The 23,947-nt window shown below is 35.0% G+C and overlaps 1 long non-coding RNA gene across 1 annotated transcript in view; it reads right to left on the bottom strand.

The window, feature by feature from the left end:
- LOC307182053 overlaps window positions 1-23,947 on the bottom strand; it is a 328,436-nt gene that overhangs the window by 69,923 nt on the left and 234,566 nt on the right. The gene's annotated exons all lie outside the window — the stretch shown is intronic.

Genomic DNA, 23,947 nt, shown 5'->3' on the forward strand with positions numbered 1-23,947 from the left:
TGAAATACATCCAGAAGATCCTATTAGATACTCCATTCTAAGCTAAGTCAAGCATAAACATATATATTTTGGAACATATTTTTAAAATACCTTTCTACTCTCACTTAGGTTAGGTAACCCAATTCAGCAAGTATTTTCGAGTACCTACATAGGCAATGCAGGAAATGTAAAACATATATAAGATTTGATTTAGCTACTCAACAAACTTAGAATTGCTAGTTCCAACAAGACATACGGGAGGGCCTTGGCACATGGCAGAGGAATTCAGAAAAGGGGGAGCAAAAATAAGCTGGAAACACTGTGAAAGGTAGGGTTGGTAATATATATCCCTTTAAAAAATTTTTAAGCAATATACATACAATTATATGATAGTTATACCTCACATCCTCACACACAACACACATGCATTCGAATTTGTATACTTTTGTTGTTCTTTGTTTTACTAAGGAATGAGATTATTCTTTAAATTTTTTACATGGATATACTTCCATACAGTGTACACAGACCAGCTTCATTACTTAAAAATGTGAATCACATAAAATGGATATGCTATAATTTAAATATTCGCCATTGACGTTCATTTTAAGTGGGTTTTCAAATTTCCTCTCCTATGGAGAATACTGCAAAGAACATCCTTACTTCCCTATGCAAGCAATTCTGTAGGATACGGTTCTAAAGTGGAATCCCTGGTTCAAATTATATGCATATTTAAAAAGCATTATTGGATGTACAAGTTAGCCTCTAAAAAATTGCCCCCGTTTATAGCTCTTTGGAGACCAAACTCTTTCTCCCACACCTGCATAGAATCATTCTTTTTATTTTTGCCAATCTAGTAGGTGAAAAATGATATCTCTTCTTTCAAGAATGAGATTTTAAAATTTGAATGACAGGTAAGAAACTGAAGCCAGGAAAATTTCTTTGAGAAACGACTGTTCTAACATGACAGAGTCAATCAAGACAGTAAGGAGTTAGGCTATGTGAAGCAGAACATTCACACCAGGAAATAGAATTAAAATGGGTTAGGAACAGGTGTGTTAGAGAATGACATGCCCATGAAAATAAAGCACAAAATTGGCCAATGTGTGATCAGAAAAGCCTCTTAAAAATGATTCTCCCTGAAAAAGAGATTTGTAGGTCTTTTCCCTAATTTTGTCCTTTGCCTTAGGGTTTTTTCCTATTCTGATTCCTACTTTACCAACCTACTTTTCTTCCAGGAGTATACTTTATATCTTTTGGCTCAAAGTTACACCAAAATAGAATTCCTTACCATTTGCAAGGCAAAGCAGGTATGAGTTAGTGGTAGCAGTGGGAATGAAGAGGAAGGATTGTATCCTAGAAGTCTCTGAGGATGTATCATAAAAATGACTCGCTGGCTACTGAGTGTGGACTGTGGAAGCAAAGGCTATCTTAGCAATGGCCACTGGCCTAAGTGACTAGAACAGTCTCGCTGAGGTTGAGAATACAATAGGAGGAGGAGGTCGGTGAGGGAAGTTAATTCAATTTGAGGCCTGTTCAGTTTGAGGTGCTGCTGGTGCTTGCACACCTGCTAGGCGAAATTTTGGAAATTCTGGTCTGCTTTTCGGGAAATCAGTCATACTGAGCTAATATCTGAAGTTATTTACCTGGACACGGACATCAAGAGGAAGAGAAGACAGCCAAGGTGAGAACATTTGGAAGTATCTCCTGTTAATGGTAGGCAGAGGAAGAAGAGCTGTGCTTTGTGAGAAAGACTGTCAGGTGATGGGAGGTCCCTGGAGAATGCGGAAGATGAGTTCTTTCTTTTTGGTTTTATTGGGATATAATTGACAATTAAAATTTGTATATCTTGACACTTTGATACGTGTGTACATTTTGAAATGATCACTATAATCAAGCTAATTAACATATCCACCACCTAGTTACTAATTTCTTTCTCTTTCCCTTCCTTTCTTCCTTCCTTTCTTGGTAAGAACACTTAAATTCTTAGCAAATTTCAGGCGTAAAATAGAGTATTTTAAACTATGGTCACCATGCTGTACATTAGATCTCCAGAACTCATATAATTATCTTGCATAATTAAAATTTTGTACCCTTTAACCAACATCTCCCAATTTACCCCTCTCCCCAGCCACTAGCAATCACCATCCTGTACTCCTGTAAGTGGATTACTCTAGATTCCACATGCAAGTGAGATCACACAATATCGTCTTTCTTTGTCTGACTTGTTTCACTTAGGGCAATGTCCTTCAGGTTCATCCATGCTGCTACAAATGAAATAATTTCCTTCTTTTTAAAGGCAGAATCATATACCAATGTGTGTGTGTGTGTGTGTGTGTGTGTGTGTGTGTGTGTGTGCGCGTGCATGTGCGTATATAACATTTTCTTTATCCACTGAAGGTGAATTTTTTCTGAATCCAAGATATGAGGAGAAGCCATATAAAAAACCTTCAGAGATCTTGTAAAGTGACAAAACAGGATGTCACTGCAACCTCCTGCAAGAGTGGTGTTCAAAGGGTCTGATGCAAAATTCAAATTGCTGGAGATCAATGTAGTATAGCAGTAGGGAAAAACTTTTCAAAAATTTAGCAGTGAAGGAAAAATAATAAAATTAATCACTACCTCTACAAACAACATAAAACTATTATATCTAGTTTGATCATTTGAAGGAAATGAATATTTTTTAATCAATATTTTTGTGTGCATAATGCTGTAGAATTACATTTGTGTTTATGCCTTTTCTTTCCTTTTGGACCTCGAGGGCAGAAGGCTGAGTAATAGTACTTAAAACACTTCTCTTCCTTAATATTATTTTTTATTTATTTTGTTTTGTTCCCATTATTCCTGACCTTAACACGTACACCTTTCACTATGCCCTAACAGTATTTCAGTGGCCTCCACACAAAATACTTCAAAAATGTCTCTGAATATGTATATATTTTTAAAAATGCATATTTTTTGTATACATAGCTTTAATTTACATAAAGACTATTATTTTGCCAATATTGCTTTATCTCATTTTCATCACTCATTTTTTTCACAAATCTGTCTTTGATGGGGGAAAAACAACCTCTTCTTAATTTCTTCTCACTTCTCAAGAGTATTTCATATTCTACATCTCCCACATTTTACGTATCTACTCTTTCCATGATGGAAATATAGGTTGCTTCCAACACCTCACCATCACAAAGACCATGGCAATGAACATTTTAACATCTTCCCCCTTGTGCAATTACACACGAGTGACTTTGGGGTACATGCCTGGGGATGGGATTAGATACTTGCATACTTAATCTTGTTAGCTATTGCCCTATTGCTCTTCAGAATGGCTGCACCAGGTTATACTCCCAACAAGACAGTGCTCATTTGCCCACATCTCTTCAATAAAGCTTGACATATCTGACTTTGTGATGTTTGTCATCTCATAAAGAGTTATGCCATTGTTCTATTTTATTTTACATTGTTCATTTAAATCATGAGAAATTCTTCATAAAATTTTAGTCATTAATGTTTCATTTTCTCTGATTTATCTATTAATTTCCTTTTTTCTACCAGATTTTCAATCTTTATGTTGTTGCATTGAGGACTTCTTTAATGTACTAGATGTTAAACTCTAGCTAGTTTTTATTTTTTTTATTTTTTATTTTTTTCTGTACGCGGGCCTCTCACTGTTGTGGCCTCTCCCGTTGTGGAGCACAGGCTCCGGACGCACAGGCTCAGCGGCCATGGCTCATGGGCCCAGCCGCTCCGCGGCATGTGGGATCTTCCTGGATCAGGGCACGAACCTGTGTCCCCTGCATCGGCAGGCGGACTCTCAACCACTGCGCCATTAGGGAAGCCCTAGTTTTTATTTTTAACTTTTACTTTGGAATACTTTTTTATTTACAGAAAATTTGAAAACAATATAGGGAGTTCCAATATACACGTCACCTCGTTTTCCCTAATGTTAACATCTTACGTTAGTGAAAACTAAAAAATTCCTAGTTCGTGTTTTAAAAAAACCTTTATTGTGATATACTTCACATGCCACACAAACCTCTACAGATTTGCTTATTATGGACATTTCATATAAATGATATCATAAAAATGTTGTTTTGCAACTAGGTTCTTTTACTTAGCATGCTATTATTGAAGTTCACCCATGTTGTAGCATGTATCACTACTTCATTCTTTTTTACTGCCAAATAATATTCCATTGTATTAAATTTTGTTTATCCATTCATCAGTTACTAGACATTTGGATTGTTTCCACTTTTAGCCTATTATGAATAGCACTACTATGAATATTCATGTAAAAGTTTTTATGTGAATATGTTTTCATTCTTTGGGATATATACCTAGAAGTAGAACTGCTGGATAATATGATAACTCAATGTTTAACATTCTGAGGAATTATCAAAGTTTTTCAAAGCAGCTGCACAATATACATTCCGACCAGCAAGGTATGAGGGTTCTAATTTGTCCATATCCTTGCCAACACATTATTACCTATATTTTAAATTATAGTTGTCTTTGTGGCTGTGAAGCAGTATCTCATTGTGGTTTTGATTTATTAGGTTTTTTTTTTCCCTTTGGAAAAATGTCTATTAAAATCTTTACCCATTTTTAACTTGGGTTATTTGTCTTTTTATTGTTGAGTTGTAAGTATTCTTTATATATTTTGGACATAAGTTCCTTATCAGTTATATGATTTGCAAATATTTTCTCCCATTCTATGGGTTATGTTTTCACTTTGTTGTTGGTGTCCTTTGAAAAATAAAAGTTTTTAATTGTCCATTTTATCTATTTTTCTTTTTTCAATTGTGTTTTTGGTTTCATTTCTAAGAAGGTGTTGCCTAACTCAAAGTCATGAAGATTGGCTCCACAGTTTTTTCTAAAGGTTTTGTAGTTTTAACTCTTACATTTAGATCTATAATCTATTTTAAGTTAATTTTTGTGTATGGTATGAGTAAGCAGTCCAACTTTATTCTTTTGCCTGTGGATGTTCAGTTGTCCCAGCACTATTTGTTAAAAAGACTGTTCTTGGGACTTCCCTGGTGGCACAGTGGTTGAGAATCTGCCTGCCAATGCAGAGGACTCGGGTTCGAGCTCTCATCTGCGAAGATCCCACATGCCACAGAGCAACTAAGCCCATGTGCCACATTTACTGAGCCTGTGCTCTAGAGCCGGTGAGCCAAAACTCCTGAAGCGCACATGCCTAGAGCCCATGCTTCGCAACAAAGAGAAGCCACTGCAATGAGAAGCCCATGCACTGCAATAAAGAGTAGCCCCCACTCGTCGCAACTAGAGAAAGCCCACACGCAGGAATGAAGACCCAACACAGCCAAAAATAAATAAAATAAATAAATAATAAAATTAAAAAAAAAAAAGACTGTTCTTTCCCCATTTAATTGTCCTGGTTCCTAATTAGTTTTTGACAGTGTATTTTTTCCAATCTATTTTTTGTTAATTTTGCATATGGTATCATTTCTGAATAGAATACTTACTTATTAATGCAATCAAAACCATCAATGTCCTACCTTATAATGCTGGCTTACTGAAGAAAGTTCTTTCCATCCTCAAGTTTACAAAAATATTTTTCTATAATTTTGTATATTAGGTCTATAGTTTTACTTTTCACATTTAGGTATTTACCTGTAATATGCCTTTATATGTGATATAAAGTATACATCTGACATCATTTTCTTCATATAGTAAGGCAGTTATCAAACAATTCATCCTTTCACCACTGGCCTCTCTTGTTCAAATTTCTAATCAAAGGCTGGGGAAATTTAGAAAGTTGTTCCAAGTTAGAATAACAGAGCACATAGATTTTAAGGACAAGGTAGATGAACAACCTCTTACAGTGGTGCATCACTGAGAAAGATTTCTGGTGAAGGGCGTTTTGCTAAGAGAAATAGTTTAGATCAAAAGTAGTTTGGACATTGGTGTTTCTTTTCCTGAATTACCAAGCAATACTGTAATGACTGAAGTCATAATTCACCCAGTATTACTGAAGGTATCCCTCAAAGTCCATAGTTCGAGACTCTTAAAGGCTTATAGAATAGTCCTAGGTCTTGTTATTATGGCCTCTTTTCCACAGATTTTCCTTGCTATGCACCAGGCAGGCCACACTGATATCATGCCACTCACCCTGCAAGGTAATCATAATCCACAGAGGGAACTTAAAGTGCACCCATATGTCTTTAATGTATACTTTGGAGCCATTACAGTCTATCTTATTAAGTCATTTAAATATTTAGATAATATATTATGGCCTAGTAGATGTTTCTTTAGATCTGGTTTAATCTTCTGGGTACGTTGACAAGCCTTCAAAAAAAAAAAAAACTGCAATAAAAATGAAACCTTGGGGCTTCCCTGGTGGCACAGTGGTTGAGAGTCCGCCTGCCGATGCAGGGGACATGGGTTCGTGCCCTGGTCCGGGAACATCCCACATGCCGCGGAGCGGCTGGGCCCATGAGCCATGGCCGCTGAGCCTGTGCTCCGGAGCCTGTGCTCCGCAACGGGAGAGGCCACAACAGTGAGAGGCCTGCGTACCACCAAAAAAAAAAAAAAAAAAAATGAAACCTTGAATTTCTTAAAATTTAGCAATAAGAAATACTTTCAAGTGACAACTATTTTTTTCCTTTTTTGATCATCTTTATTCAGATGTAAGTAAAAGTTGATTTGTACAAAATTCAAATGAGGCTAATGTTTTCAATTTTACCTCCTGTGTTTATAACCTTACTCTCGTTAAATAGCTAATAAATCTGCATTTTATAATTTCAGTATGGTGTATAGTTTCAAGTTTTTATAGCTATTCTTATTTGTCCTTTAGTCAAAATAAAGGATATTGTGAGGTCAAGGTTTAATAAATTTAATATCTGAATTATTTCACATGTTGTAGCCATAAATCTTTATCCTATAGAAGGACTATTCTGTTCTTTAGGTTGAAGTTTCTTGAGGACAATACAGATTTTATTAGAGCAATTAATGAGATATTTACAACTTACTGACATTCAAAAATGATTTACATTTAAAATAGCCTTTTTGTGTAGAAATATATATAAAAATATATATAAAAGGCTGGTCTTACTGAACTGTGTGCTACATCAGGCTCCAGATCTATAGACTATCTCTCCCATGATAGTTATTGACTCAGATTGTTACCATCTTGCACTTCATTTTCCCTTTACTCATTATGTTGTATTATATTATTTTTCAAGTGTACATATTTGGGAGATTTTTTTGTTCAAGTGAGAACTTTGATAGCAAAATATTTCTTGTAGTTACATGTAATTGTTTAAAGTGTAGATAAAATAGGACTTTTAAACAACTGAGTTTGAACTTGGGGAAAATAATTCAATTGCTTGTTACTAAATTTATAAGACAGGAAAAACTTCCCTGAAATGTGTAAAACTAGGGCCATGAATAAATTTTGTTTGAGAAAAACTGTGCTAATTCCATTTGCAAATATTTCTCTCCATCAGTAGGTTGTCTTTTCAGTTTGTTGATGGTTTTCTTTGCTGTGCAAAAGCTTTTAAGTTTAATTAGATCCCATTTGTTTACATTTGTTTTTATTTCCTTTATTTTAGGAGATGGATCCAAAAAAATATTTCTGCGATTTATGTCAAAGAGTGTTCTGCCTAGGTTTTCCTCTAGGAGTTTTATAGCATCAGGTCTTACACTTAGGTCTTTAATCCATTTTGAGTTTATTTTTGTATATGCTATTAGAGAATGTTCTAATTTCATTCTTTTACATGTAGCTGTCCAGTTTTCCCAGCACCACTTATTGAAGAGACTGTCTTTTCTCCATTGTATTCAATATATTCTTGCATCCTTTGTCATAGATTAATTGACCATAAGTGTGTGGGTTTATTTCTGGGATCTTTATCTCATTCCATTGATCTATGTGTCTGTTTTTGTGCCACTACCATACTGCTTTGATTACTGTAGCTTTTTAGGTATAGTTTAAAGTCAGGGAGCTTGATCCCTCCTGCTTCATTCTCTTTTCTCAAGATTGTTTTGGCTATTAAGGATCTTTATTTCAATATAAATTCTAGAATTATTTGTTCTATTTCTGTGAAAAATGCCATTGGTATTTTGATAGGGATTGCATTTAATCTGTAGATTGCCTTGGGTGATATGGTCATTTTAACAATATTGATTCTTCCACTCCAAGAACATGGTATATCTTTCCATCTACTAATGTCATCTCTAATTTCTTTCATCAGTGTCTTATAGTTTTTGAAGTACAGATCTTTCATCTCCTTAGGTAGGTTTATTCCTAAGCATTTTATTCTTTTTGATTTGATGGTAAATGGGACTGTTCCTTAATTTCTCTTTCTGATATTTTTTGGTTAGTATAGAAATGTAACAGACTTCTGTGTATTAATTTTGTATCCTGCAACTTGACCAAATTCATTGATGAGCTCTAGTAGTTTTCTGGTGGTGTCTTAAGGATTTTCTATATATAGCATTATGTCATCTGCAAACAGTGACAGTTTCACTTCTTTCCAATTTGGATTTCTTTTATTTCTTTTTCTTCTCTGATTGCTGTGTCTAGGACTTCCAAAACTATGTTGAATAAAAGCAGTGAGAGTGGACATCCTTGGCTTGTTCCTGATCTTAGAAGGAATGCTTTCAGCTTTTCACCATTGAGTAAGATGTTAGCTGTGGGTTTTTCATATGGTGTTTACTGTGTTGAGGTATGTTCCCTCTATGTCCACTTTCTGGAGTTTTTATCATATATCAATGTTTAATTTAACAAAAGCTTTATCAAAATTCCCATATCTCCCAGTTTAATGACTCTACAAAACTTTACATTAGAAAAAAGTCTAATTAATAATTTCATTATAATAGAGAATACCAAAACAGCTAGTGTGTTTCAAGTCCTTAGAGATTTACTTATATTAATTTTTCACTTCAAAAGTCCACAATTGTGAAGACTTTATAGTATATGGTACATCACTTGTTATTTCTCTTTGCCACTTTTAGATAGTTCCTTTGGAGTAAGTGTACTGCTTCATTTCCTATTTTTAAACGAAGAGTCAAACCAGTGAGACTTAGATCTAAGTGAACAATGATGTAATTATGGATGAATCCTATGAATCTTACAAATTGACAGAAAAATGGCAGATGAATGGGCTTAGAGCTTGAAACCCAAACTGTATGTATAAAATAAAGGAGTCTTGGCAATGAGCCATTATGAACAGTTCCCAAGTATACATGTCTCAATGTTATCTATTGTGAAAGGGCCAAAATAATTTGCCTATCTATAAGAAACCCATTGAAAACAAAACTTCTATTTATATATATTACATTACCTTGAATTTGGCATGCGTTTGAGGTGAATCAAGAAAAAATAAATAATATTAGGAAGAAAAGACTAAAATAAAAGAAATGAAGAGATATGAATATGAAGAATATTAGGGGTCTTCAGTCTTAAAAGCAAAAGCCAACTACTGATTGGCCTGATTGAGATCTATATAGTGTGAATATTATCTGTAAGAAATTATGGAAATTTTCAGCAAATTTCATATAATTAAAATTAAGAACACCTTTTGAAGCTTGAATCATAAAAAATAAAGACTATGTTTGAAAGAACTATTTATACAGCAGCAATAAAGATATAATTCTCAATAGTCTAAGGACTCATATAGTTAGTTAACAGAAAATAATTAAACATAGCTTTAAAATGTTAGAAAAGATGCCCGTGGGAGTAAAGTATTCTAACCATTTTGCAAGCATGACTTTCTCAGCCCCTTCTGTACCCTGCACAGAGTTGGCTTTTATGTGTGATAGTAACAGAAAGACAGTCTCATACCTGAAGGACTTGGTAAGTAAACCATTCATGTACTCTTCTTAAAATATTACTCCAAGAGATATTTCAAATGACTGAGGGATATTTCAAGATGAAAAATTCAGTAATAGGAAAACTGCATTGTTAAAAAGATTGCCAATGGGGCTTCCCTGGTGGTGCAGTGGTTGAGAGCCCACCTGCCGATGCAGGGGACACGGGTTCGTGACCCCGTCCAGGAAGATCCCACATGCTGTGGAGCAGCTGGGCCCGTGAGCCATGGCCGCTGAGCCTGCGCGTCCGGAGCCTGTGCTCCACAATGGGAGAGGCCACAACAGTGAGAGGCCCGTGTACCGCAAAAAAAAAAAAAAAAAAAAAATTGCCAATGAATTTTAAAACCATGAAACAGTAGAATTTAGATTAAATATCTCACAAAGAGGATTATAAAACTGAATTGAAGTTCTAAATATTACTTTAAAAGAAAAGCATAAGGTAAAAATATAATAAGGAACCAGATATAATAAATACTGGATAATGCCAAAAATCACCACAGAATGAGAAGGTGAGAGGAAGAAAACAAATTATACCAATGCTGTTAATGTCCTTAGTGGTCAGGAAGGAGAGCAAATAGCTATTGCTTAACTCTTTAAAATACTGATTAGAACAAAATAGCTTAAAGTATGGCTTCGAAAATAAAAAGATTAAGGGGATAAAAACAAATGATACTATGATTTATACAGTACACAATAAAAAATAAAATAAATATTTTTATAACATCAGAAAATATCATGACAGAAATAAATGTATAGTTATTGCAGTAAAATGCACAAGTTAAAAGCTATCCCCCCCCAAAAAAGCAATGTACTTTATGTAAGATCTTTCCTTTAAATAAAATGACTAAACAGACAAGCAAAAAGAAAGTAGTAGGTGTAATATCAAAAAAGTGTAATCCAAGGCAGAAAATAATGGAAAAAAGAGTCATGTTAATGATAAAAAGGTAAAATGCACAATGAATATGTATAAGTCATGAATTGTTATATGCAAAATGAATGAATAAAGTACATTTTTTAGAAATATGTAAGATTGATAGAAGCAAAATAGTTCTGCAGAATTTTCACAAGTTGGTCATGACTAATCATAAGAAAAACTTCACTCAGTTCCCTAGTGCAAAAAATTTAGAAGGCATATTCCTGTAGCAAAGCAGTATAACTACACAATTTAAAAACATCACTGGAAATTTAAAAACAGAAACACTTTACTTAGTAATTCTGTTACCAAAGAGGAAATCAGGAATATAGTTATGAAATATTAGAAAATTATACTAAGACTACAAATTATAAAAACTTATGAGATATAGTTAAAGCTGTGCTCAGAGTCAAATTCATAGCTTTACATGCTTTAAATTTTCCAGCTTTATTGAGATATACAGTAAGACCCCTACATATGAACCTTCAAGGTGCAAACTTTCAAATATACAAACATGCTTTTCATCAGCCTCAGGTGTGAGTGAAATTGCAGCTTGCCCTCCATCTCCTATTGCTGACAATCCTTCAGTTCTACCATCTCCCACCTCCTCGCCCTCCTCCATAAGTAACTCTTCTTGCCTGTTCACTCAATGCCAGCCCCTGTATGCCAGCTGTTGTACTGTACTACTATACTTTTCAAGGTACTGTACTATAAGATGAAAAATATTTTCTTTTTGTGTTGGTTGCTTTTTATGTATTATTTGTGTGAAGAGTATTATAAACCTATTGCAGTACAGTACTCTATAGTCAATTGTGTTAGCTGGGTACCTAGGCTAACTTAGTTGGACTTATGAACAAATTGGACTTACGAATGCGCTCTCGGAACAGAACCTGTTCATATATAGGGGACTTACTGCAACTGACAAATAAAAAATTGTATACTTAAGGTGTACAATGTTGTGTTTGATATAAGTATACCTATGTAGTGATTACATTCAAGCTAATTAACATTCCATCACCTCACAACATGCTTTATTTATTAAGTGAGAAAAGGTAAAAACTGAACAAGTTATTGCAATTCAAGATGTTTGAAAAATGAAAATGAAATAAATCTAAGGAAATTGGGGCAAAGAAACATGTATAGATAAAACAAATGTAATGCATTAGAAAAAAGAAAAATACATGAATTGAGACATTGTGATATTGTGGTTTATAAGAAATATATGTTTGGTCTTAGTCCCATTTCTGGCACAGAGCTCCTAAAACCCTTAGAATTTTCTAAGTGCTGGAAGCAAAAAAGGTGTCTTTTGTTATTTTAATGCGGTGACTTTTGGACTGCACCTATGGAAGGGATCTGGTTGCCAGGAGAACTAACCCAGTAATTAGAGGTTTGGAACTTTCAGTCCTGCCTCCTGCAACCCTTGAGGAGGGGAGAGGAAAAAGGGATGAAGATTGAATCAATTGCCAATGGTCAATAATTTAGTCAATCAAGGCTATGTATGGAAGTTTCCATAAGAAAACCCCAAGGACTGGGTTCAAAGAGCTTCTGGGTTGGTGAACACATGGAGGTGCTGGGAGAGTGGCGAGCTTGGAGAGGGCATGGACACCCATACAAATCTTTCCCATGCCTTGCCCTGTGCATTCCTTACCACTCATTCCTGAGTTGTATCCTTTTATAATAAACCAGTGCTCAAGTAAGTAAAATATTTCTCTAAGTTCTATGAGCCACTCTAGCAAATTAATTGAACCCAAGGAGGGGATTGTGGGAGCCTCTGGTTTATAGCCAGTGAGACAGAAGCACAGGTAACAACCTGGGCTTGTGACTGGAGTCTGAAGTGGGAGTTGGGGCAGTCTTATAGAACTGAATCCTTAACCTGTAGAATCTGATGTGATCTTTGGGAAGACAGTGTCAGAATTAAATTGAATTGTAGGACACCCAGCTGGTGTCTGCAGAATTAATTGGTGCTGTGTGGGAACAACTCTCTCATCTCTACACATTGGAAATTGAGTCTCAGAACCACTTTAGAGGTGATTTTTAAATGAAAAAATTTAACTAGATGAAGCTCCACAACAGTATTTTTTGAAATGGTAAATTGAAAAAATAGGAGCTTCTTGTCGAATATATTTTGCAGATGTTACATTCAGATTCACAAGGTAAATCAACATGTTAAAGAAACCTGGTAGTTAAAACCTTGTCTAAATTGTTCAATTCTCCATTTCACCCCCTACTTCTGAACACAGATCTTTTCCCTAATTTTTTTATATCTAACTTAATATCACCTGGAAGCTACTTTGGGAAATAATCTTCTGCATAGTCCAAGTAGGAGGAAGAAACATATAAGTAAAGATTAGAAATAAAAAATTATTTATAACACTTATTAAGATTTAAAAAATAAAATGTTATTCTATGAAATAATATGTATGAGTTTGTCTTAAAACCTGATGCACATACATTTGAAAATCATGATGAAATGGGTTGTTTGAAAGAAAGCAGATAGTATTCAAACTGATTAATGAAAATGTCTTGTGAACCTGCCAGTAATCATGGAAGAAAATGAGCACATATTTTGAAAATATTAACATCAAAATAAGCAAAGTTTAGTTTCATAAATGAGTTAATTTAAACTTTCAAGGAACAAATATTCCTATGCCATATAAACTATTCCCTACAAAAGAAAAGGAGAAACAGAGGGCAAAGAAAAAAAAGATAGCCTCATTTTTTTAAACTAATTTAACCTTGATAACAAAGTCAGACAAAAAAGGAAAATTCTAGACTAGCCAATCTCACATGAATAGAGATTCAGAAATTTAAATAACAGCAGCATTTTTTCTTTTTCAAAATAACACACCATTGCTGGGATATCAATAGGAGTTCTATGAAAGAGTTCCGAGGTCATAAAACTTCTGGAAACACTAGGTTAGAGAATATTATACTACAATGTAAAATTGATAATTGATCATTTTAAAGTGCTAAAATGCACTGTGAACCTTAAAGTAGAGGATGTAGTTTGCATTGTATCTAAATCTACTTAGCAGTGCAATTTTTTTGGTTGAGCACTCTGTGGGACCAATGATCCATGGGATATCAGTTTTGGAAGTGCTACACCAGAGGCATTACCATTAATGACAGGACTGAAACAAGAATGCCCACAAACATCCCTTACAAAATACATGTTTTGGAAGATTATAAATGAAAGAGAAAAGGGAAAAAAGTATAACTATTGCAGAAGTTCACATCTTCCTAATTCTAAAGTGTATGTTCATAAACACTGTGCTTAACCACTGATATAGTGAGAAATCAACAGCTTTTTCTTCATCATAATCATCACTGTCATCACCATGATCACCAAAATATAAAAACACAATTCTATAACTTCCTAGAAAACAAGTGAATGAACTGAGTAACTATTAGAAGTAATAAGAGAATTCAGTAAACTGCACAATTATAAAATAAATAGAAAAAAATTTAATAAATAACCAATTCAAATATAATAGGAAAAAATCATGTTCAAAACAGCACCCAAAATTTAAACAAGCTAGAATAAAGTCAATAATAAATGTTCAGGAACTGTATGAATAAGACTTCAAAATTTCACTAAAGAACATAAGAATTGAATATATGCATAGTGAGATTGAAAATTTTATAGATGTCAATTTCTCCCAAATTAATTTATACATATAATGTTACCCCAATTAGTATCACATTAGAATTAATTTCGGAATTTTAATTTTAATTTATTTATTTATCAACATCTTTATTGGAGTATAATTGCTTTACAATGGTGTGTTAGTTTCTGCTTTATAACAAAGTGAATCAGCTATACATATACATATATCCCCATATCTACTCCCTCTTGCATCTCTCTCCCACCCTCCCTATCCCACCCCTTTAGATGGTCACAAAGCACCAAGCTGATCTCCCTGTGCTATGTGGCTGCTTCCCACTAGCTATCTATTTTACATTTGGTAGTGTATATATGTCCATGCCACTCTCTCACTTCATCCCAGCTTCCCCTTCCCCCTGCCTGTGTCCTCAAGTCCATTCTCTATGTCTGCGTCTGTATTCCTGTCCTGCCCCTAGGTTCTTCAGAACCATTTTTTTTTTTTTTAGATTCCATATATATGTGTTAGCATATGTTATTTGTTTTTCTCTTTCTGATTTGCTTCACTCTGTATGACAGACTATAGGTCCATCCACCACACTGCAAATAACTCAGTTTTGTTTCTTTTTATGGCTGAGTAATATTCCATTGTATATATGTGCCAGATCTTCTTTATCCATTCACCTGTCCACGGACACTTAAGTTGCTTCCATGTCCTGGCTATTGTAAATAGAGCTGCAGTGAACATTGTGGTACATGATTCTTTTTGAATAATGGTTTTCTCAGTGTATATACCCAGTAGTGGGATTGCTGGGTTGTATGGTAGTTCTATTTTTAGTTTTTTAATGAACCTCCATACTGTTCTCCATAGTGGCTGTATCAATTTACATTCCCACCAACAGTACAAGAGGGTTCCCTTTTCTCCACACCCTCTCCAGCATTTATTGTTTGTAGATTTTTTGATGATGGCCATTCTGACTGGTGTGAGGTGATACCTCATTGTAGTTTTGATTTGCATTTCTCTGATGATTAGTGATGTTGAGCATCCTTTCATGTGTTTGTTGGCAATCTGCATATCTTCTTTGGAGAAATGTCTATTTAGGTCTTCTGCCCATTTTTGGATTGGGTTGTTTGGTGTTTGATATTGAGCTGCATGATCTGCTTGCAAATTTTGGAGATTAGTCCTTTGTCAGTTGCTTCATTTGCAAATATTTTCTCCCATTCTGTGGGTTGTCTTTTGGTCTTGTTTATGGTTTCCTTTGCTGTGCAAAAGCTTTGAAGTTTCATTAGGTCCCATTTGTTTATTTTTGTTTTTATTTCCATTTCTCTAGAAGGTGGGTCAAAAAGGATCTTGCTGTGATTTATGTCACAATGTGTTCTGCCTATGTTTTCCTCTAAGAGTTTTATAGTTTCTGGCCTTACATTTAGGTCTTTAAATCAGAAAGAAAGAAGTAAAATTGTCTATGTTTACAGATGACATGACACTACATAGAGAAAAGCTTGAAGGCTCCACCAGAAAACTGTCATAACTAGTCAACAAATTCAGTAGTGCTTCAGGATACAAAATCAATATGTATAAATAAGCTGTATTTCTATATGTGAAAAATGAACTATCATAAAAAGAGATTTAAAAAAAATCTTATTTACAATGGCATCAAAAAGAATAAAGTACTTAGGAATAAATCAAACAGTGAAGGATCTGTATGCTAAAAACTAAATAAGACATTGATGAAAGAATTGAAGATATAAATAAATGGAAAGATGTTCTGTGTTCATGGATTGGAAGAATTAATATTGTTAAAATGTCCATACTATCCAAAGTGATCTGTGGATTCAATGAAATATCTATCAAATTTCCAAAGCATTTTTCTTAGAAATAGAAGAAACAATCCCAAAATTTGTATTGAACCATAAAAGACCACAATTAGCCAAAGTAATCTTGAGAAAGAAGAACAAAGCCGAGGAATCACACATCCTGATTTCAAACTATACTACAAACCTGCAGTAATCAAAACAATATGGTATTGGCATAAAAACAGACATGTAGATGAATGGAACAGAATAGAGAGCCCAGAATAAACCTAGGCATATATTGTTAATTAATTTATGGCAAGTGATCCAAGAATATATAATGTGGAAAGGACAGTCTCTTCAATAAATGTTAGGAAAACTGAACAACCTCATGCAAAAGAATGAAACTAGATCCCTATCTTACACCTTAGTAAAAAATCAACTCAAAATGAATTAAAGAGTTAAACATAAAACTCCTGGGAGAAAATATAAGTGGTTAGCTCCTTGACATTGGTCTTGGCAATGATTTTTTTGGACTTTATACCAAAAACACAGGCAACAAATGCAAAAATAAACAAGTGGAGGGCTTCCCTGGTGGCGCAGTGGTTGAGAGTCCACCTGCCGATGCAGGGGACACGAGTTCGTGCCCCGGTCCGGGAAGATCCTACATGCCGCAGAGTGGCTGGGCCCGTGAGCCATGGGAGAGGCCACAACAGTGAGAGGCCCGCGTACTGCAAAAAAAAAAAAAAAAAAAAGTGGGACTACATCAAACTAAAAACCTTCAGCACTGTGAAGGAGACCATCAACAAAATGATAAGGCAACCTATAGAATGGGAGAAAATATTTGCAAACCATATAGCCAGTAAGGATTAATATAATATACAAGAAACTCATACAACTCCATAACGAACCACCCAAATAACCCCATTAAAAAATGGGCAAAGGACCCGAATAGACATTTTTCCAAAGAAAACATACAAATGGCTAACAGGTACATGAAAAAATGGTCAACATCACTAATTATCATGAAAATGCAAATCAAAACCGTAAAGAGATACCACCTCACATCTGTCAGTACATCAATTATCAGAAAGACGAGACAACAAGTGCTCATGAAAACATAAAGAAAGCGAACATCTGCACACTGTTGGTGGGAATGTAAAGTGGTACAGCAACTGTGGAAAACAATATGGAGTTTCTTCAAAAAGTGAAAAATAGAACTACCATAAGATCCAGCACTTCCTCTTCTGGGTATATATCCAAAGGAAACAAAACCATTATCTCAAAGAGATACCTGTACTCTCATGTTAATTGGTATGGAAATCACCTAATAGCCAAGGTACGGAAACAATGTAAACGTCCATGGATAGGTGAATCGATATAGAGGATGTATAAGTACACGATGAAATATCATTCAACTTAAAAAGAAGGAAATTCTGTCATTTGTGACAACATGTATGAAGTTGGAGGGCATTATGTTAAGTGAACTGAGTCAGACAGAGAAAGGTAAAATATTGCATGGTACCACTTATATGTGGAATCTAAAAAAAAAGTTGAATTTATAGAAACAGTATAGAAAAGTGGTGGCCAGGGGCTGGGATTAGGAGAAATAGGGATAGGAACAGGTGGTTAAAAGGTACAAAAAAAACCACCTTTCAATTATAAGATCAATAAGGCCTGAGGATCTAATATGGTATAACACAGTGACTATATTATGTAATTGAGATTTGCTAAGAGTAGAACCTAAATGTTCTCACATGCACAAAAAACGGTAAATATGTGAGGTGATGTATGAATGTTAATTAACTTTATGGAGGGAATCCTTTCATCATGTTGCACACTTTAAATATCACGATTTTATTTGTCAATTATACCTTAATAAAGCTGAGAAAAGAATATATAGAGATGGCAAATAAGCATATGAACAGATGCTCAAAATCATTTGCCATTAGAGAAAATATACTTAAAACAACAGTGTGATACCACTGCACATCTATTAAAATGGTTAAAATCCAACAAAACAAAACAACCTGACAACATCTACTGCTGGTAAAGATGTGCAACAAGAGAAACTCTCATTCATTGCTGATGGGAATGCAGAATGGTGCAGTCACTTTGGAAAACAGTTCAGCTGTTTATTACAAAGCTAAATATAGTCTTCCTATATGACTCAACAATCACATTCCTAGGTATTTATCCAATGGATTTGCAAACTTATGTCCACACAAAAACTTGCAAATGGATGTTTATAACAGCTTTATTCATAAATGTCCAAATCTGGAAGCAACTAAGATTTTAACAGGTGGATGGATAAATAAACTGTAGTACCTCCATACAATGGGACACAACTCAGTGATGAAAAGGTATGAACTATCAAGTCTCACATAAACATTTATGAATCTTAAATGCTAAGTGAAAGAAGACTGAGAAGGGTAAATACTGCATGATTCCATTTATATGACATTCTGGAAAAGACAAAACTGTAGAAAAAGTAATCTGGTCAGGGGTTGCCAAGGGTTTGGAAAAGTGGGAGTGTTGAAAGGGTAAAGCACAGATTTTTTTTTTTAGGGTAATGAAGCTATTTTGTATGATACTGTAATGGTGGATACATGACACCATGCATTTATTGAAACCCATAGAACTTTACAATACAAAGAGTGAACTGTAATGTATGCAAATTAAAAAAAATCATTTAAGAGGACAGGGGAATCCCAGAATTAAATGCAGAATATTACAGAAGAAGCTAACTGTATTACACTGTATGAAATAACCTCACTGACAGAGAAGGGGACGAAGGATTTGATTTTTATATATATAACTCATAACAGATCTTGAATTAATAAAGTTTTATAATGATTAACAAGCTTTCATTAATCAATTATAAAACACAAATGCCCAAACTTAAAATAAGTAAAATACATAAACATCTGTCCAATAAAGAAGAAAAACAAATTGCTAATTAACTTGCTTAAAACAGTTCAAAATTACCTGAAGAAAAAGAAGCAAAAGTTAAAACTATAAAATACCATCCACCCACCCTTCAACTTTACAAACATAAAGAAGAGTGGGGAATGTCTAGTACTCAAGAAATTGAACGCCCACCTTGAAACAGACTTCTAACCATTTTGTTCTCTATCCTTACTTCAACTAGGACCAAATTAATTCAGTACACTTTGAGATGGCAGTTTATCTCAAGCTGTTGCTTCGTGTCAGTCAGGAAGGTGATGCTATCCATAGCGTGCAGAAAAGAGTCGAGAAGCAAGTACAAAGCTAACATCTTTGCTGTTTGTTAAATTAGGCCCAATGTAGATTCACTTCTTTCTTTGTGGGACTCTGACTATTCAGAAAATCAGACTTACCCATTTTTAAATACAAGTTCTAAATCTCATTCCCCAGAAAAATAAAATGATGTTTGTAATTTCTTGTTCGTTTCTTCCATAGTCTGTTCCCATCAGGGCAAATAATCACAAGTAGAACTAGCATTTCTTTTTAACTAGGTTGAGGCTCTGTAAAATGACTTGACTTTAAATGTATTTTTGGGTTTTTTTCTCAAATGAAAAAAAAGATGATGACCCTTCAGTCAAAGATATAAAAGTCCTATGATTTGAGAGAAAACTGAGATAGATTTTTCTTATTAATATGAACAGAAAATAAAAATCTATGAGTATAATGACACATCACACTCTGAACTGGGTTTCTTGGGAGGCATGGCTAATAGTCCATTGGGGCAATAAAAATAAGATTAGAGGAAATTCAAAGGGGAGGCGTGTTTTGGAAGTAAAACAATATGGGACATAACTGGGCCAATGTATCTAAATTGCCCCAGTGGGAAGGGAAAATATGGAAGAAGCTCCTAAATAATTACCATTATTTAACAACCTGAATCAAGAAACAACACTTTAAAACTCCCAGATTTTTGTCATCAGTGTTTTTCTATTCCTGTACATGTTCCTAGCTCTTAGAAACAAAATTTTTTATTTGCTCTGAAACGCCTTAATTTAAATCCTGTTTACCAGTTAATTCTATTATAGTCTACGACACTTTTCTGTCACTCTTACACCATGCAGATTAATGGTGGATTTGCTCCTTGGGAAATATTAAATTTCCTGGGATATTTTAGCCTCAAGAAGTAACTTTCAAACATTTGTGAAAGCAAGAGGAAAACTGGAGAACGCACCTGCATTTTAAGTCAGTTTAAACACATTTTATTTGGATTGCTGCTTATTACAGTTTTCCAAATTTATTTAGTAAGTTCTCTCAGGCTATATGAAGTAAGTCATGGGAGAACATTTACATGGAAAGCCAAGTAAGAACATTTATAACACCAGATTATAAAGGCATTATCAACTCACAGTATTAAATGGAAAAGCCTAGATCTTCATTTTTTTCCAGAACTGTATAGAATATTATATTTAGATTATAAAATAGAATAATCAAATTACTTATCTATTGAATAAATATGCAGACACAGAACAGTGTGACCCTCGGAGTCATGGTTATTAAAACCACACATTGCTCACCAGACTGCTACAATTTAGCAGCTGCAAACAAATTGGGATGTGAGTAGATTCTCAGAACAAATACCCACAATGCCACAAAAACTCCTGCCCTCATGGAACTTTCAGTCTGTCAATGGGAGATAGTCAACCAATAATTAAATTTATAGCACATCAGAGGAGGATAAGCTCTTGGAGAAAAAGGAATCAAGGAAGAGAGGTAGTAATTCTTAATCATTTCCAACACCAAGCAGTTTCCTTCTATGACTCAGTTTCGAATGTAAAAATCTTTCTTATTTTGATAAACTTTACAGTTTTCCCCAGATACTATGTTTAGAAATGAATGTGTAATACCATTTACCAAGCACAAACTCCTTCTTGTAAAACATCAAAGAGCATCAGTATGTAATAGATAAAGTATATTTTTGCAACTGGTGGGAAGAGAGATCAAATTAATGACCATGAAATTCCTTTGATAAAGTATGTTTTAGCTACTGGAGGTGACTGACTTGGGAGATAACATGGTGATGCAGAGGTTGGCTAAGTGTCTTGTCCACCTGGTTTATCCTTTCAGGAGAAATAGAAGACAAGTTTGTTTTCTCATTTAGCAATTAGTGCTCTGAGGTCATTAATAATGATATGAACTATAATTTCCACGTTATTCCTAGTCTGCACTAATTATGTCATTCAAATGAAACTATTTCTGTGTATAGCACGAGTGGTTTAGAAGGTAAAGATTTTGGTCTCGGGCTTCCCTGGTGGCGCAGTGGTTGAGAGTCCACCTGCCGATGCAGGGGACATGAGTTCGTGCCCCGGTCTGGGAAGATCCCACATGCTGCGGAGCGGCTGGGCCCGTGAGCCATGGCCGCCAAGCCTGCGCGTCCATAGCCTGTTCTCCGCAACGGGAGAGGCCACAACAGTGAGAGGCCCGCGTACCGCAAAAAAAAAAAAAAAAAAAAAAAAATGATTTTGGTCTCAAATTGACTTTGATGATTCCATATAGACACAATATGAAATTTGCAGTTATTCATACAATAACAAAAATCCCCATCGTCCCACAATGTAGACATATTATCAGATAGAAAAATTCGTGTTTATTTGAATAGGTGCTTTTTATTCTAGCCTTTATGACAAACCAAACCAAACCAAACCAAATCAAACCAAACCTATAGGATTCACATATGCTATGTGTCTGGAATATATGAAAATTCTAAGGTACACTATAACTTATCCCTCCCTTTAAAATTAATTTTAAAATATTTTTACTATCCCTAAATTAAAAATAATAAATAAATCAAATAACCTCACTAAAGAGCCAGTTTTAGCTTCTATGACTATGTCATTTTATAGCCTTTTCTCATTTGGTGGACTGACTAAGTGGAATTGATTCTTCCTTGTACATTTGCGCTTCCCCATTTTCCCACATAGTTTGAGTTCTTAATTACACTTGAGTTATAACTAAATCCTATTGTCTGAAACTTCCCTTAAAACAGTCTTTTCAGGCTTCCCTGGTGGCACAGTGGTTAAGAATCCGCCTGCCAAGGCAGGAGACACAGGTTCGAGCCCTGGTCTGGGAAGATCACACATGCCGCAGAGCAACTAAGCCTGTGCACCACAACTACTGAGCCTGCCTTCTAGAGCCCGTGAGCCACAACTACTGAAGCCCACGCACCTAGAGCCCGTGCTCCACAATAAGAGAAGCCACCCCAATGAGGAGTCCGCGCACCGCAATTAAGAGTAGCCCCGGCTCACCGCAATTAGAGAAAGCGTGCACATAGCAACAAAGACCCAATGCAGCCAAAAATAAAATAAATTAATTAATTAAAAACAACAACAACAACAACAACAACAAAAGTCTTTTCCATTTTACTCCAACCACTGCACAAGCAAGATAGCATTTGAAAAATACCATTTTTGTCATGGGACCTTTTTCTCTAACACCAAGGAAGGCTTCTGGTGCTTGGAATAACAAATTTACCTACAACATCTGTTGTCCAAGATTCTTGCCCTACCCACACTTTGCTGCCACAGTCACAAAATACGAGCATGCATTACAGTCTGGCCAGTCAGCTCGCTGTGTAATAATCATGCCACTCTCATTTTTAGCTGTCTAAATTTAAGATGCTCATGTTGCTCGGAATACCTTCTCCTTTTCTTCAGTGTATCTACTTCCTACCCGTATTTCAAGACCTTAGATTTCATTCATTGTATCACACGGACAAAATGCATTAACACCCAAGCCCACTGTAGCTGACCAAAAGAATGTCAGCTGAACCTTGAAAAAGAATCCACACTGAACCAGGACACAGACAATTCCTATGGCAAAATGGTTTTCCAGGTCCTTGATAAGGGGGAAGTAGAAATTCCTAAGAGAACTCCATTTTATGCCATTTGTAATTTGTTATATGTAAGTATGCCTAAGTTAAGCATCTAGAAATAAGTGCGTAGTTCTTCTTCCAGAGTATAGATTCAGATTCAGTCATTTTCAGATAGTTCTTTGGTTTTCTTCATAACGCCATCAATTAAAGAACACTTCTGGGTATTTTTATAGATAAATATCTGGATTGTGTGGATTTTGTCTGACTACTGTAACTAAGATTCAGGTGCTCAGTTAGGTGAGCAGTAATACAAGTATAATGTTACGTTAGAAAGACTTATTTATGACTGGATATGCTACAGATTAAAATTGAACACAAAAATGATGGCCTATAAGCAAAGGAGCACTGATACAAAAGTGTGCTATTAACCAAGAAAGTAACTTAGGTACCTAAGAACTGGAGCTAATAGGCTAGAATCAATCTCTTCCCCTCCTCCGCTCTCTCATTCTGCCTCTCACTTTGATGTGCATTTCCACTACATGTTTTACAAGCACTACTTTAGACCTGTGGAAGACAATTCATAATATCATATTGTATAAGTATAGTAATACTGTGGCATTACACATACATCACACTAATAAAATGAATACTAATAACATGAAATTTGACTTGAAATTCATGACACAATGGAATAGCTCAGGAGCAATTCAAAACAATGACAGTAACTTCTTTCTTCTTTCCCTATATGCTATTATTTTTAGTAAGTGGAATCCATATTCCTACACAAACTAGAACTGCTAAACTCTTAATAGCATCCCCATGGTTTTGCTTCTAACTATGATGCCTTCACTGATTTCATCATAGTTCAAGCATAATAACGAATCAGCATTTGTTCTCAGGAGCATGAACTGTCTGAGGCTATTTCTACATTCACAGCAGTCTCACTCCGAAATAACTATTTTAAGACTGTCAATCCACCCACCAGCTTTCTGCGAGCAGCATGACTGCCATACATAAGCTC

This window comes from Stenella coeruleoalba (genome assembly GCF_951394435.1).
Source record: "Stenella coeruleoalba genome assembly, chromosome: 2".
NCBI lineage: Eukaryota > Metazoa > Chordata > Mammalia > Artiodactyla > Delphinidae > Stenella > Stenella coeruleoalba.